This window comes from Neopelma chrysocephalum, unplaced genomic scaffold (genome assembly GCF_003984885.1).
Source record: "Neopelma chrysocephalum unplaced genomic scaffold, ASM398488v2 Primary Assembly neopelma1_90, whole genome shotgun sequence".
In the NCBI taxonomy this organism is placed as follows: Eukaryota; Metazoa; Chordata; class Aves; order Passeriformes; family Pipridae; genus Neopelma; species Neopelma chrysocephalum.
This window is the reverse complement of record NW_020897752.1, coordinates 1,318,777-1,333,440: the sequence shown is the minus strand read 5'-3', so window position 1 is coordinate 1,333,440 and position 14,664 is coordinate 1,318,777. Positions and strand designations below refer to the sequence as shown.

At 51.7% G+C, this 14,664-nt stretch overlaps 1 protein-coding gene across 2 annotated transcripts in view; it reads left to right on the top strand.

Moving 5' to 3' along the window:
• Positions 1–4,487: 4,487 nt before the first annotated feature.
• The window catches only part of EIF4G3 (eukaryotic translation initiation factor 4 gamma 3), a 144,151-nt gene continuing 133,974 nt past the window's right edge, over positions 4,488–14,664 (top strand). For both annotated transcript variants that reach the window (XM_027693140.1, XM_027693139.1), the window contains exon 1: positions 4,488–4,617. The gene's annotated coding sequence lies outside the window, so the exon portion shown is untranslated. The remainder of the gene's footprint in view (positions 4,618–14,664) is intronic.

Genomic DNA, 14,664 nt, shown 5'->3' with positions numbered 1-14,664 from the left:
CGGGTGTAGAGAGAGAGAGAGAGAGGGCAGGAGGTGAATCATCCCACTCATGTGCCAGGGCCTGGCATGGGCTTGCCTGGTCCTGGGTGGTATTTGATTTATTTTGTGTTCAGCCGTGCACTGGAGGGCCAAGACTTTTACTGAGGGCTGAGCCTGGGCAGGAGGAGGGATGGGGAGAGCTCCAAGCTGAGCCTGGGCAGGAGGAGGGATGGGGAGAACTCCAAGCTGAGCCTGGGCAGGAGGAGGGATGGGGAGAGCTCCAAGCAGGACTCTTTTTTTTTATTTTATTTTGTCAGGAGGGTGTTGGAAGGAAATCAGTGGGGGAAAAGCAGGAGAAGCCCAAAGAGGAAGGCTCTGCTGCATCATGCTGGGTGAAAGCAGGAGCCTGGAGTGGGATGGAGACTCCAGAATGAGCTGGAAATGGCAGCTCTTCATGGGTTTGGTGGGGCTGAGACAGCCTGCAAGGTTGTGTTCAGCCTCTCACAACCACCTGAACTGCTCTTTCCCTTCCCAGTTTGTCCCCTCCAGGTTAGGATCTAACCCCTGACACACCACAACAGTGCTGAGGTCACCCACTGGGATCACCAGATTTTAGGGCCAAAAGCTCCCCTGAACAAGCCACACATTCCTGGAGGAAGGAGGACAGGGAGTGGGAGGTGGGGAGCAGGTTTCTAAATCCCAGTTTGGAGCTGCTCATGCCCATCCCTGGGGTGGTTTTCACTCAGAGCCAAGCAGGGACAAAGCTGTGTGTCCTCACTCACTCTCAGGACCACGGCTTTGTGCTTTTATGTTTTCCTCTTCACAAGGATCCCTGCAGGAAAACAGCCATTTTCCAGAGATACCCCAATCCTGTATTGTCCTAAGTTCACCAACAGCTCCAGTGTTCCTACTACACTTTGTGCTGCGAGGTTGTGTCTCTGCTGTGGCAGGTACATGAGGGACTGGTGGCACTGGGAAAGGGACTGGTGGGACTGGGAAAAGGGCTGGTGGTGCTCCAAAACAGGAGCTCAGCACTGCAGACTCCAGCTGCCCACGGTGACACACCAGTTCCCAGGTGCTGATAAAGTTAGCAGGAAAAAGAGAAGGAAAAACGAAATGGAGAGACAGGAGGAAGGGTGTGAATCCAGCTGGCACTCGCTCTGGCTCACCAAATCTGCAGGGTTTGTTGGCCAAGTCGTCCTATGTGGGGTAGAAGAGAGACATGTCTGCTTTTTCTGCTCGGGGAAAAATTAAAAAGAAGGGAAAAATATGGTTGTGGAGAGACACTGACTCTGGAAGAGCTTTAAGGCAGAGCTGGGAGCCTGGCTCCTTCACATGACCAGCAGGTTTTTGGAGCTTCAGCTCCAAAATATGGTGAAAATGCAATTTTCCCCCTTCTAAGCAGGCAAAAAGTGTTCCATCCAAAGATCCCGGAGCTGAGGCTCTTTCACAGCTGTGTTTACAGGCAGCTATTTCTGCAGAACAGAGGGAGCCGGAGATGCCAATTTGCTTTTGGGATGAGTTTCCTTCCGCATGAAGAGCTGTACCCAGAGAGGGGAGGTGGTCGATGGAACAGAACCAGCCCCCCCAGACCACACAGATTTCGCAGAATATTCTGGGTTGTGAGGAACCCACAGGGATCATTGAGTCCAGCTCTCAAGCAAATAGCCCATACAGGGACACACAGCTCTACCTGCACCCTCAAAATAATCACAGTCTTTAAGAGCTGTGGATGGAGAATTGTCCTCCCAGCAGCAGAGGTGTAGATCTATCAGCCCTTGGGCAAATCCCATACAACGAGGGAAGTTCCTCCTTTGTTATCTCAAGTTTTGGGAGTGGAGGAGTACTTGGCCTTTCTTTGAAGTCATTCCTCTGTTCTCCCATTTTCCTGCTGGGGAATCAGCTGAACTGGCTGAAGGCTGCAGAGGAAAACCGGCTCAGGAAAAAAGACCCAGAGCCCCCTCTAAATATCTGTTCCTGTGTTCAGGTGGAAATATTCCCCATTTGGGACTTGTTTACAGGCTGGCAGGGCTTGGATGGGCTTTTTCCCCTCGAAGAAAGCTCATTGTTTCCTATTTTCCCCCATTTCCCACAGGCAGTGTGAGGTAGGTGTGAGCTCACCTCCTGTCAGGTATTTCCCTTACCCCAGAAGGGAGAACAAAGAGTGGAACAAAGAGCCCAGAAAGGGACACTAAACAGCACATTAGTCACCTTCCCCTGCCCCACTAATCCCCGCTGGCATTTCACTGAGTGGCTGTACCCTGCAGGTAGCACCTGAGTCAGCAAGAAACTATTCCAGTCCCAGGGCTGATTTTACTGGAGACCAGCCTGGCAGCTGCCAGCTTTCCTTCTTCAATCACACCTTGGAAGACAGGAAACCCTCTGGATACACAGTAACCCTCGTGTGTCCTAAATCTGACCCGCACAACCCAATAACTCAGAGTTGCTGAACTCAGAGTTATTGAACTCAGTCTGACTCCAAAGGGAAAAGGTACTCAAGACCCTTCTACTATTTTTTGCCCACTGTGCTGAGTTTTGCTCTGGTGGACAACACCCAGTCCAGATTCTCCACTTTGGGATTTGTATTTAAAACTCAAATTTACTTCCCTGCTTACAACAGGACCCTTGTATAGACAGGGATAGATGTGTCTCCTTGGGTGGGTTTTCTTTAGTGCACAAGGCCTTTGTCTCTCTTCTCCCAGCTTGCAGTTGCAGCAGTTACTCTGCGAGTGCCTGAATACACCCCCACGGGAGCTGTTCACTTCAATGAAAGAAGCTTTTCACATTTAAGAGTTTGTTTGTGATTGCTCTAAAATATTATCTTCCTCCTAAACTTGCAGCTGCCCAGAAAAGGCAGCCGACAGAATGCAAATAAACTCTGGAAAGCTTTCCTGGAGCAGCACCCCGGGTTGGGTGACTGGGACAGCAACGCCCGCGGGCACAGCAAAGGTGGTGGAAGTGCTTCTCTGGGACGTGCGGTGTGGCAGGAATGGTGGAAGGTGCCAGCGGGCTGGAATGAGCCCTCGGGAGCCAGCGGCAAGGCAGGACAAGTCAGGGCAATCCGCTGGAATCTGCTCCGAGGTGCTTTTCCTCTCCCTGAGATGGCACGAACCGCCTTGGCCGCCGCCGGGCTCACGGGTGGCCGTGAGGAGGGTGCTGCAGCCTGGGTGTGAGGTGGGGAAGGCAGCGGTGCTGTGGCAGCCCTCGGCGGGGTGATGGCTCGGTGTGGCCACGGGGCGAGCTGGACACCCGTCCCCACAAGGGCGGGTCCGGAGGGTCCCCACTGACACGGGTGGGCTCCCTCAGGGGTCCCTCACAGCCACAGTCACCCTCAGGGCTGCCCGCCTTCGTGAGGGGCCGTGGTTCTGCCCCAGGGGCCGGGGCTTGGGGCTGCAGGGCTGGGAACGGGGCTGGGGGTGAGGTTTTTGGGGTCGTCCCTTGTTAGGGCCCGCGGTGCGGTGGGTGCTGCAGGTCCCCTCACAGCCAAGATCCTGAACTTCCAAGTCACCCTCACGACGCCTCACGTGAGGCTGCGGTGCTGCCCCTTCCAGCCACCTCAGGAGCCGTGAACTGCGGCTGGGGGGTGAGGTTTTGGACAGGGGAAGCCCCTTCCCAGACCCTGTAGTGGGACGGGTGCTGCGGGACTCCCCGGACTCCTTCCGACCCCGGGCCGGCCCCTCACAGCCGAGCGCTGCCGAAGTGTCTCCGGGCCGAGACGAGAGACTCCGAAGATCCCCGAGAAGCTCCGAAGAGCCCCGAGCGGGGCGGGGATCTTCCCTCCGAGCGCGCCCGAAGCTTCCCGAACCGCGCTACGCCCCGCCCTCCGGAAACAGCCGAAGTTTGCCGAGCGCGGGGGTCACGGGAGGTGCCGGGGCTGAACGGGCGGGGAGGGGAGGGGGAGCTCAGGGCGCGTGCGCCCGCGAAGCCCTTCCGGAAGGAGCCGAAGGTTTCCGAGCGGCGGCGGGGCCGAGCGGCTCCGGAAAGAGCCGAAGGTCTCCGAGCGCCGGCGGGGCCGAGCGGCTCCGGAAAGAGCCGAAGGTCGCCGATCGGCGCTGGGCCGAGCGGCTCCGGAGCGGCCCGAAGGCGCCCGAGCGCCCGCCCGGCCGGACAGCTGGAGGCGGCCGCAGCGCCATGTTTGATGCTCCGCTACTCCAGTGAGGAAAATCCGCCGGCATCGCCCCCGAGCCGCCGCCGCGAACGGCTCCGCTGCCCCCGGCGAGGGCGACCGCGACCCCCCGCCGCCGCCGGCTCATGAGCAGCGCGGCCTGAGCCGCCCCCCCTTCCCTTCCCTCCCTCCCCTCCCTCCCTCCCTCCCCGCCGGCCCCTCTCCCGAGCCCTCCGGGAGGCGCGTTGTCACGGAGACCGGCGCCGGTGCCGGCCCGCCGCGCTGCCCCGGCTCTCCCCCGGCCCGCTCCGCGGCTCCCCCCGGCCCCGCTCCCCGCCGCGGGGTGGTGGCTGCGCTTGGCCATGAGTTTACCGCAGAAGGCGGCTTTGAAACCCGGCGCGGCGGCGGCGGCGGCGGGGACCGGCCCCGGGAGCGGGGCGGCGGCGGGGCCGCCTCCCCCCCCCGGCTCCCCCTCACCCGGCGCCGGCGCCTCACCCCAACATCAGGGCCTTGCCGCCCCAGCCGCCCCAACAGTATCCTTTGCCCCGGGGGGGCTCGGGGGTGACACCCCCTCCCCACGGCGAGCGGGGCCGGGGGGGGCGAGGGCTGCGGGGACCCCCCGGGCCTGCGGGGGTGGGGGGTGAGGGGGCGCGGGGACCCCCAGAGCGGGGGGGAGTTGAGGGCGCCGGGGCCCCCCAGAGCCGGGGGTGGGTGAGGAGGGGGTTTTTGAGGGTTTCCCGGCTCCTTTTTGTGTGTCTGTTTGTGGGGGGCCCCCCTGCGAAGGGGGGGCTGCACCTGCTGGGGTGGTGCGGGGAAAGGGGGGTGTCCCCTCCCCGCTCTGCTAATGGGCTGTTTGGGGGCTCAGCCTTTCCAGGGGGGCCCCTTCCCCCCCTTCCCCGAAGCAGCGATGACCCCAAGGGTAAACTTTTAATTATAAACCGCTCCTCAGTTTTTCCTCCGGTCCTGCCCAGGTAAGTGCTTTGGTTTTGTTGTTTTTTCAGGCGAATTTAAACCCAGTTTGTTCTTTTTTTTTTTTTTCCCCCCTCCTCTAGCCGGGGCCGATTTTCGTGTGATTTATTTTATTTTATTTAATTTTTCTTACTCGGCTGGTGGGGATAAATCTCAGGTGGAAATGTCTTCAGCGAGCAGCTTTCCCTGCCAGACCACGCGTGGTGGGGAGGAGGAGGAGGCTCCCACTCCCCAAAATCCCCCCGCCAAAGCTGCTACAAAGAGAGGCCGGCGGGGGCTGCGAGTGTTTTTTAAAGGTCTTCGGTTCTGTGCTGCCAGTAGGCCCCGAGTCAGGAGGGAAATACTGCAGGGATCAGCAGGAAAGTGCTGCCGGCCTGAGGTTTTGTTTCCAGCGTCCGACAGCATCCCGTGGCAAAGTGGCTTTTCTCTTCCCCCCTTCCCTGGAGTTCTGGGGGGAGCATGAAGTGAAAACCACACTTAGTGAGGTACCTCCGTGCCGTGTTACCCGGGAGTGGTGCAGGGACGGCCGGGAGTGTGTTTTCCTGTAAATGTTGGCGGTGAGTTGGATTTTAAGGTGGCAGTGCCAGGGTGGGTTTCCTGCCGAGGGCTGTTGGAGCTGTGCGGTGCTGCCTGTGCTCTCCGAACTGTGTTCCCCGAGTGTGAGCCTTTTCTTGCTCTCACTTTCATTTTGGAGGTGGGAAAACCGAGCGCTTTTATAACCAGTTTAGGTCCATTGTTTTCTTGAGCTTCCGGCCGGAGTCACCCCTGCCATGACAACAAATTCATTGCTTAAATCATGGGACCGTTGACGTTACGGATTTGTTTGGGTCGAATGAAAACCCCTGAACGTTCTCTGTGCCGGATGATTTGTGGCTGGTCTGTGCTATTCCACAATTCCAGCGGCTACTTTTGGCATAAAAGAAGTGGGAAGGTGCTGTCAGTACAGAGTCAGCGGGGTGGTGGTGAGTGAAACTGTTGCTCGGGGAAAATGTGCTCAGTTTTGAGGGATGTGCCAAGTGTCGGAGTGGGAACACTGTGCCCAGTTTGATCTTCCCAGCAAGGTGCTGGTTTGCCTGGGAAGGGGCTTTTTTATCGGGGAACGTGACGCTTGGGTGCCTTGACAGTTGAAGGGCTGAAGTTTGCGTGGCTCTGGGCTTGTGCTGGGCTTTCCAAAGCACTTTGTTGTCAAGTAATACTTGAAAGCCCCGTGGAGGGACTGGAGCAGGTCTCCGGTGTCGCTGAGTGGTGGTTCCAAGAGTGGCTGTGCCTTTGGAGCTGGGACAGGAGGACGCTGTTGCTTTTGGTGAGTGTTATCATCAAACACACGGGGGATGAAGTTTGGCTTTGCCTCTGAGCACAGCCCTAAAAACAGCAGGGCTTGGAAAGACTGGAGAAGCTCCTGAAGGAGCTGGGGGTGGTGTGTCAGCCTGTCCCATGCAGGGACCCAACTGGACACCCAGAGCAGGAAGGACAGAGGGTGGGTATGACAAGCTGGTGTTATAAAAGTGAGTGATTTAAAATGACACAGTTCAATTTTTATTTCCAGCCACATCTGTTTTGAAAACATTGTGTTTGACCCGTATCGCTCTAAACTCCTGATCTGTGCTTGGAATATATACAAACACTTGATACCTTTTGTGTGAAGCTTATTCAGGTGTCCTGGCTGGTTTTATCCTCCACCAAAACCTGCTTCCAGGTATAAAGAAAAGCTGTCCCCTGCTCTCAGGCTGCTGCAGGAGTGAGGCTTGGGGAGCAGAGTTCATCCGTGATTTGCTGGAGTGCAGGGGGTCATCTGAGTTCAGCCTTATTTTTAGCGCTTTGGTTTCTTTTTTTTTCTCTCTGTTTTGATACAACTGTTGAGCCAGTGTTACCTCACAGCACATAAAATAGAGCTGCAGGTTTTCTCTGACTTGGGCTTTTTAAACCAAAACAGTTTCCGTGTGGTGAACTCTGTGTCTTTGGAAATACGTGTGGTTTTAGACTTAGCATATAATGAAATTAAACAATATCTGTGTTACTGGAAAAAAAAGGAATTGCGTGTCAGAGAAATGTTCAGCATGTGCATGTAGAAAGGCATTAGGGAGGGAAAAGAAAAATACAGTGGGAAGAAGGGATTTTTTTTTTAAATAGTATTTTTTTAAGAAAAGCGAAGCTGGAGGGTGATGGACATGAGAACAGAAATGTTTGGATGGAAGATTCATTCTGTTTCCTGCTGAATAGGAAGTTATTGAAGCTGCTGTAAGACAAGACAGAGTTTTGAGGAGTTTCCTTCACATAGTGTCTTCAAGATGTTAAGTTTTCTGTGTAAAAGGAAGTAGAGATAATTTTGTGACGCTGGTAGTGGTGAGTGTTCAGCCAAACCTGGTTTCAGGCATAAACATTGTTCTCAAAATTGTCAGTATGGATAAATCCTTCATGTGGATTCTGACCCTTATTTGGGGAGGATGGACAGGGGAGGGTGAAATGACACACAGAGAGATATTACAAAAAATAAACCTCAATCTGCCCTCCTTGGCTTTGGCTTCCAGACTGCCTCTGAGGGAGGGGTTCAGATGAAGTCTGGAGTGAGACTTTTTCTGTAAAAATGTCCAATAATGAAGGTACCTCTGGGCTGCAGTTGCACTGTGGGCCTTCATGGTGTTACCTGGATGGTACTTCTGCCACAAGTTAAACTGCACCGTGTTTTTTACTCGGCACTTCAGTGTAATTTTTGTGTGTGTGTTACATTAAGCTGCTCCTTAAAACCCCCCTGTGCTGTGAATAAATCCTGTGGATCGATATAATCAGGTCACCAGTTTCTTCCCAGCAAACATTGCCCTGGAAAAGGACAAGGAGGTGGGTTGATGGGACCTCAGGTGAGGTCCCCGGGCTGCTGGCGCGGCAGGTTAATGTGACACTGCTCAGTCTGAGCCAAATCAGAGCCATCCTCAGCTCTGGCCTGGGGTCAGTAGGGTTTTGCTTTAGGGTTTTGTTTTCTTTTCCCACATTTGGAGGCAGTTCAGCTTCCTGGTTGTTGCTGGTCTCTGTGCAGGTACCAATAAGCTTGACCTCCCTCTGTCCCCGTGGCTGTTTCCGTGTGGGATTGGGCATCTCTCACATACTGGGTGTTTCCCAGGTTATTGCGGGTCATGGCAGGCTCAGGGTGGCTTTCAATAGACCATTATTAATTTTTTTTCTCTTCTTCCCCCTTGTTAATTCTGTTTCTGAGAAGCAGGGAGGAAGGGTCAGCGTGTGGGGGGAATTCTGTGTCAACTCCATCATTGCTGTGCACGGAAACGTGTTTTTTGTTAATGTTGCCTCAGCAATTTAGTTTTAGTTTTTCCTGCATTGCTCCATCTAACTGTGCTGTAGTCCCTTTCAGAAAGTGGTGTGCTGCTTCCTGCTCTGTTGGGCAGCAGCTTCTGAATGTGAGTGGCTTCCCAAAAGCCCGGGAGAACAGCAAGAAATCCAGGATGGTGTTCAGGAGTGTGTGGGGCTGTGTGAGAAGTCAGGGTGAGTTCCTGCCAACACTTCCCTGGTGTTGGGGGTGGAGGCCGGGCTGGAGTCAGCCTGTGCTGGAGATGTGGTTAAATCAAGTCTGTTCAGGAGGATTTGGGTGTGTGGGGTTCTCTGTCCTCTCTCAGAGTTGAGCTGGAGGGGAAAGCGCCCATGAATTTCTCAAGGAAATTCTCTCCTTTCAAGGAGAGCATCTGCAGGGTCAGGGGCTCTGGGTTGCTGTGACCCTCTCTGGAAGTTCGGAGCTAACACCATCCTCCCTCCCTGCTCACTTCTATTCCAAGTGGTGTTTTCCCAGTCCATGTGCTCCCAGGGGTTTATCTGTTGATGACTTTGAAGATGGGGACGAGGGATTCGGGAGTTGCTTGGGCACAGGAGTCAGCTTGAAGAGCGTGATTGTGGCTCCAGACTCCCAGGCAGCTTTGACATTGGACTGGAGCACAGTTGGAAATCCTCTTCCAGATTCCAGTGGCAGCTGGATGTGAGGAAGGTGTCGGGAGCATTAAGATCCTGAAAGGGAAGGAGGGGAAGGAGCGGGCTGAGATCAGAGCTGTCCCTTGCTCTGTCTGTGTTTGAGTTCAGGAGGGAGCGTTCTGAGCTCTCGGCCGGATGAAGGGGAAGAAGGGGCAGAAGTGTTGCCTGGGAAGTGTTTCCATTTAGGAGTGCTGGAGCTGTGGAGATCAAACACCTTGGGACGGTCAGAGCAGCAGGAGAGGAGCTTGGAAAAGAGCCTTTCCCTGCTGCTCTGTGGTAGCAGCTCATCTGCAGGTGAAGAACGGGCGCGGGATTGGGAGCGTATTGCCAAAAAATTAAGTGCTTTTAGCCCTCCCTGCCACCTCCCCTGTTGATGTTCCCCAGCCTTGGCAGATCTGAGAGTCCTTTCAAGCAGAAATAGCTTTAATTTATTTAATGACAAAAGCTAATCATGTTAGAGCGCAGATATGTCACTTTACCAGCTTTGTAAGATTTTTGTGGTGAAATCTCTTGGAGAAAAACGTTCCAAAAATGTGATTTCAAATGGCTTATTTTCTCCTCACATCCAAGGACATGACTGTGTATATTCTCTGGCAGAAGTCTGTGTGAGAAGGTTTGGCCATTTAAATCTGTGTGTATTTAATGTTCAGCTCTGATTTGGGAACAGAGTTTGTGTCTTTATCTATGGTAAGAAGTTGGTGAGAGAGTAACAGGAGATTCAGAACAAATAAGTTCCCTTTTAGATGTTGGGATGTAGAAGGATTTTCATCTGTGTGCGTATGGATTTTGTCCATCATTTTTGGGCTGAAAGGCTTTTCCTGTCATTAGCAAACTTTGGGACGTGTGGAGTTGATGCATTTGCTCCATCTTTGTTTGGTAGTAGGAGTTAGCAGGGAAGATCTCCATTTAGAAGTCAGAGGTAACCTATATTTTCTTTTTCTCCCTAATCCACCAATTTCAGGGCTAGTCAACTGTCAAGTTTAGTTGTGTGTAAATCCTCTAATATGATTAGAGTTGCTGGAATTTTTACTCTGGGGAATTATAGCTGGGTAATATCACTGTTCTACAGGCATTGCTTTGGTAGGAAACTTTATCTGTGACTTGAATGTGGCTGCTGGCAATTGCAAAAGCTGTTCTGGAATGAATGGGGAAGAGAAAACGGGTGTTTGTTCCGAGGCATGAACGTGTGGGGGGGAGGAGTCGTGCACCCCGTGCTCTGCAGGAACCAAGGGAACTGATCTCTCTTCTTGTTTTTGGAAGGGAACAGAGTTGCTGTGACTCTCAGGGTGCTGTGTTTTACACTTGCTGTGATTTCAAGCACTTTTCCCCTGTGCGACTTTCCTCCCCAAACCGTGGACTTTGTTTAAATAGGAGCTGGTGATGTGGAACAGCTGGAAAAAGGGAATAGAATGGGTTCTTAAAAAAAGGAAAGGACCAAAGGGAGCAGAGCAAAATAAGCTTTGAGGCTACTGGAATTTTCTGATGCACGTTATTCCTATGGTTTATTCCATAGGTTTGGAAGGTGTCCCAGAGTGCTCCCTCTTTTCGGAGTAGGTGATGGCTGTTGCTGGGACTTGAGTCAAATTGCTGCTGGGCATGTAACTGGGTTAATGGGACAGCATGATTATTTTTTTTCTCTCCTGAAAGGAAAATTACATGCTCTGTATTCCAGTGGTACCTGAGGAGTTGTTTTTACCATTGTTTGCTATGCAGTTGAGGTGGAGAGAAAAGGACAAGTTTCCCCACACCGAGATTGTATCGGGTTTAAATCAGTTCTGCCACCAAAAATAACACGTTTCCGTTGTTGGTTATAACACCTTTGTGTTTCCTTTATCTGGACGAGGGTTAAAATATTTATAGAGCTTTAGATATGCTTGAAAAAAAGACAGAGTGGCTTCTAAAACGTGTGTCTTGAAAGAAAAAACGTATCCCAGCCTCGACCATCCCTGGAGTGCTCTCCAAATCCGCTGGAGAAGTGTTGAAATGGGTCAGGACTTGTCGAGTTGAAATGAGCAGCTGCTCCTTTCCAAGTGCTTGGGTTCAGCAGGAAAGAGACTCCCATGCTCCAGAGTAAGAGTATCTGCACGGGAATAGCTGTAAAAGTTGGAAGCACAAAGACCATCCCTGCTTTTAGCAGGGGAGGGGCCTGCACGTGGTGGGAGAAGAAATCTCCCTGCCAGCCTCGGAGTTTGCTCTTGGTGCTGTAAAAACACCGAGCAAGGGGGAGTTAATGCAGTTAAAGGTCTTAAATAACACAGATTTTCCCGAGTTTGGAAAGCTTTTGGGAGGTGGAAACTAATAAACGTTGCAGAGCTGCTCTGTTTGGGGTTGCCAGATGACGCTGGTGTGTTTGGGTTTGGGTTTGATTTACACGTGAGGGTGACTGTGTGAGTTACTCAGTTACTCACAGTAGTCAGAGAAGTCTGATTACAGTCTGTGGCACTGGTGGTGGTTGGAAATCCATCTGAGCCCATGCTGTGGCCGTGCTAATGGTGGTCTGAAAACAGATTTCCCTCTTTTATGTGTTATTAATAAGTTGTAGACGTTACTGTGCCTTGAAACCATCGTTTTTCTGGGCTTATTTTGTTCTCTTGCCTAAAAGCAAAAACGGGAGAAGTCTTTGGTCTTCCAGGCTTAGCAGGAGACTCTTCCTATGCACATCAAAAGGAAAGATTTTTTAGTGATACTACCTCCAGCTTTGGTTTTTTAGTCAGCTGCTGTTTCGAGAAGGCTCCTAAGCATCCCTGGAAAGGACCTGTCTGGAAAAAAAAGGTGCATTTCCACTGAGTGGTGAGACCAGCCCTGCTGTCCTGGGGGTGCCACGAGATCTCCCACAGAACCGCCAGGTCTGACTGGGAATTGAGGCCGAAATCTGGCCTGAAAACTTCCTATAAGTCTTGAATTCCTGTCTGTGGTGATGTACAGGCTTGACACTGGACCCTCTGCAGCTGGTTCATTGGGCTGACTCAACAGATCGTATTGGAAAGGGAACTCAGCAGGGTGGTGCAGCTGAGGGTGGGTGACCTATGGCACTTATTTGGGAGGGAAGTCAAGAACTGAAACCAAAATGTATTTAAAGCCTGTTTGTTGTGACTTTAATGTGATATTCGTGGTGCGCCTCAAACTTCGGGGTGTGGTGGGAAGGGGATTTCAGCAGCTGGTTGTTGGTGTCCAGCTTTAGCACAGCAAGGCTCATGTGGATGTGCTGTTTCTCGAGCTGCTGAGGCGTCTTCTGACTTCCACTCTCTGCAGAATATGAAACCAGCTTCAGTTTGTGTCACACTTTCTCACCAGCGCTCAATACTTGTCACTGGGTGGTCTCTCTTCAATTGCTTTACTTTTCTGGGCTCTAAGTTTCCTATTCTAGATTTGTGAGTGCAAATAATTCAGCTGTCAACCTGTTCAGCTTGAGTTTTATGTTTTCTTTCGGCATTGTGTTTTAAAGTTGATTTCAAAGTGCCTTTATGTCTGTCTCTTCACAAGGAAAAAAAGACCTAATTTTTGTTGATATGCAAATATCACACGGTGTAAGTTTCGATGAGTTTAAGCTGTTCAGCTTAATTGTACTGATTGAATTCCCAAAATGCTTTTTTAATTTAAAAAAACCGAAGTTCACCTGCGCAAATAAAGGAGTTTATGCTGAAGTTTTTGGTTGTGAGGTTGTGCACCAAGTTTAGCTTGAATGGATTCCCATTTCCCCCAAAACTTCACGTTCCGTTGCGGCGGCACCTGGAGTCGCCGGCATTCACCGGAACAATTGGAATTGGCACAGCCCCACCACTGCTTGCTGCAGCCAAAGCACACTTTATCCACTCAGGCTGACATTAAGATCATTAAATAAATGAATGAATTGTACTGTCACCAAATTCCCATCCTGGCAGCAGAAGAACATGAGAATTTTATAGCCGGGACCTGTGTCCAGGATGTCGTGCTGAGTGACCGGGATGGCAGGAGGGGAACAGTCAGCACAAAGCTTTCCAGTGAAATGTGTGAGCCTTGCTGAGAGTTATGGCGTGGGGCTGTGTGAAAGCCTGAATTACCAGACATCTGATCATCCAGGATGAGTATTAATCAACCTGGGAAGGGCATGGAGAAAGGAGCTGGAGCACAGCAATAAAACAAGGGAGCAGGAGAGAGCCGGGGAGGGGGAGAGCAGCTTCTCCCTTGGCAGCACAAGTCTGTGTTGCTGTTTGAAAGCAGTTTTTGGGGGAAGAATGCAGCCAAGCTGGGAAGTGCTGAAAGCAGGGATAAGTCCTGGTCCCCGTCGTGGAGTTTGAGGTCTCGCTGGTTGAGCTGAAACCCTAGAAGGTCATTGGTGGTTTGGAAGGTCTCAGAGAATTCTGCTGAACTTCCCCTTCCAGGAGGAGAGGGTTGAAAATGCTCCCTGGAAGGAGGAGAGTGGAAGGTCTCAGAGAATTCTGCTAAACTTCCCCCTCCAGGAGGAGAGGGTTGAAAATGCTCCCTGGAAGGAGGAGAGTTCACTCCTCAGGCTTGGGTTACTTTTTCTTGTGGTCTAGCTCTGTCCTTGTTTTTATTATGTTGTGTTTAAGGTGGTGTTTTTGCTTAGAAATGGGAGACATAAAACTATGTATCTGCTACAGGAAATGTCTCTGGATTGTGGGAAGAAGGAAAAAGATGAAGTTTGTTTCAATCAGTCAGTTTGGTGAACCAAATTGCACTGCAGCCCCTGATAATGTCAGAGATAACCAGAAATGTTTCATCCAGTCCATTCCTGTTCTGAAGTGTCGCAAAACATCAGCATTTAAGGGAAGAATACTTTTCTTATTCTTCCCTTCCTCCCCTCTGCAGTGTTTGTCTTGATTATGGGTAATTTGATAAAAGGCTGCTAAAACAGCACTGGTCATCAGCACACTCCTTGGAGAATCCCTGGTCATGCTTTAGGTGGTGGTGATGAAATCCAGGTGGCTGGATGATGTTTGTAGGTGTCAAAAAGTTTTAAAAGACCTGCTGTGAATGCAATGATATTGCAGCCTGCAATCAGCAGAATTGGGGTTTATGCTCATCAGAAAAGGAGTGCTCCTCCTGCTCAGTGCTCAGGGTGTCCTGTCAATGCAGATAGTCCTGAGCAACCAGAAAGCAGGCACAGGTTCTGAAATTCCCATTTCTTTCCAATCTGGGATAGCACATCAGGTACATCTTCACTGACTCCTGCCTGTGTGTTGGTTCAGCCCTGTGGCATCGCTTCAGAGGCCACTTGGCAGCAGTTGCAGCCTTCCCTCCGTGTTTTAACCCTGTGTTGGTGGCCTGAATTCATAGAATCATGGAATGGTTTGGATTGGGTGGGACCTTAAAGCTCATCCAGTTCCACCCCCTGCCATGGGCAGCAACACCTTCCACTAGACAAGGTTGCTCCAAGCCCTGTCCAACCTGGCCTTGGATTCAGCAGGCAGAGCTAATGGAAGTAAATCAGCATTCCTTTAAGTGGGAAATGCTCGGAGACTTAATTTACTGCCCATCTTCAGACCCAGCCAGGATAAATATATCACTGGTGTTACTGTTTCTTGGATCCCCCTGCAGAGCTGTGTGTGAAATGTGCACCTGAGAGTCCTTGGGAGGGAAAATTAGAGGTGCAGAGGATTGAACTGAGGAGACCCAGAGCTCCCATCCAACCTGCATCCCCC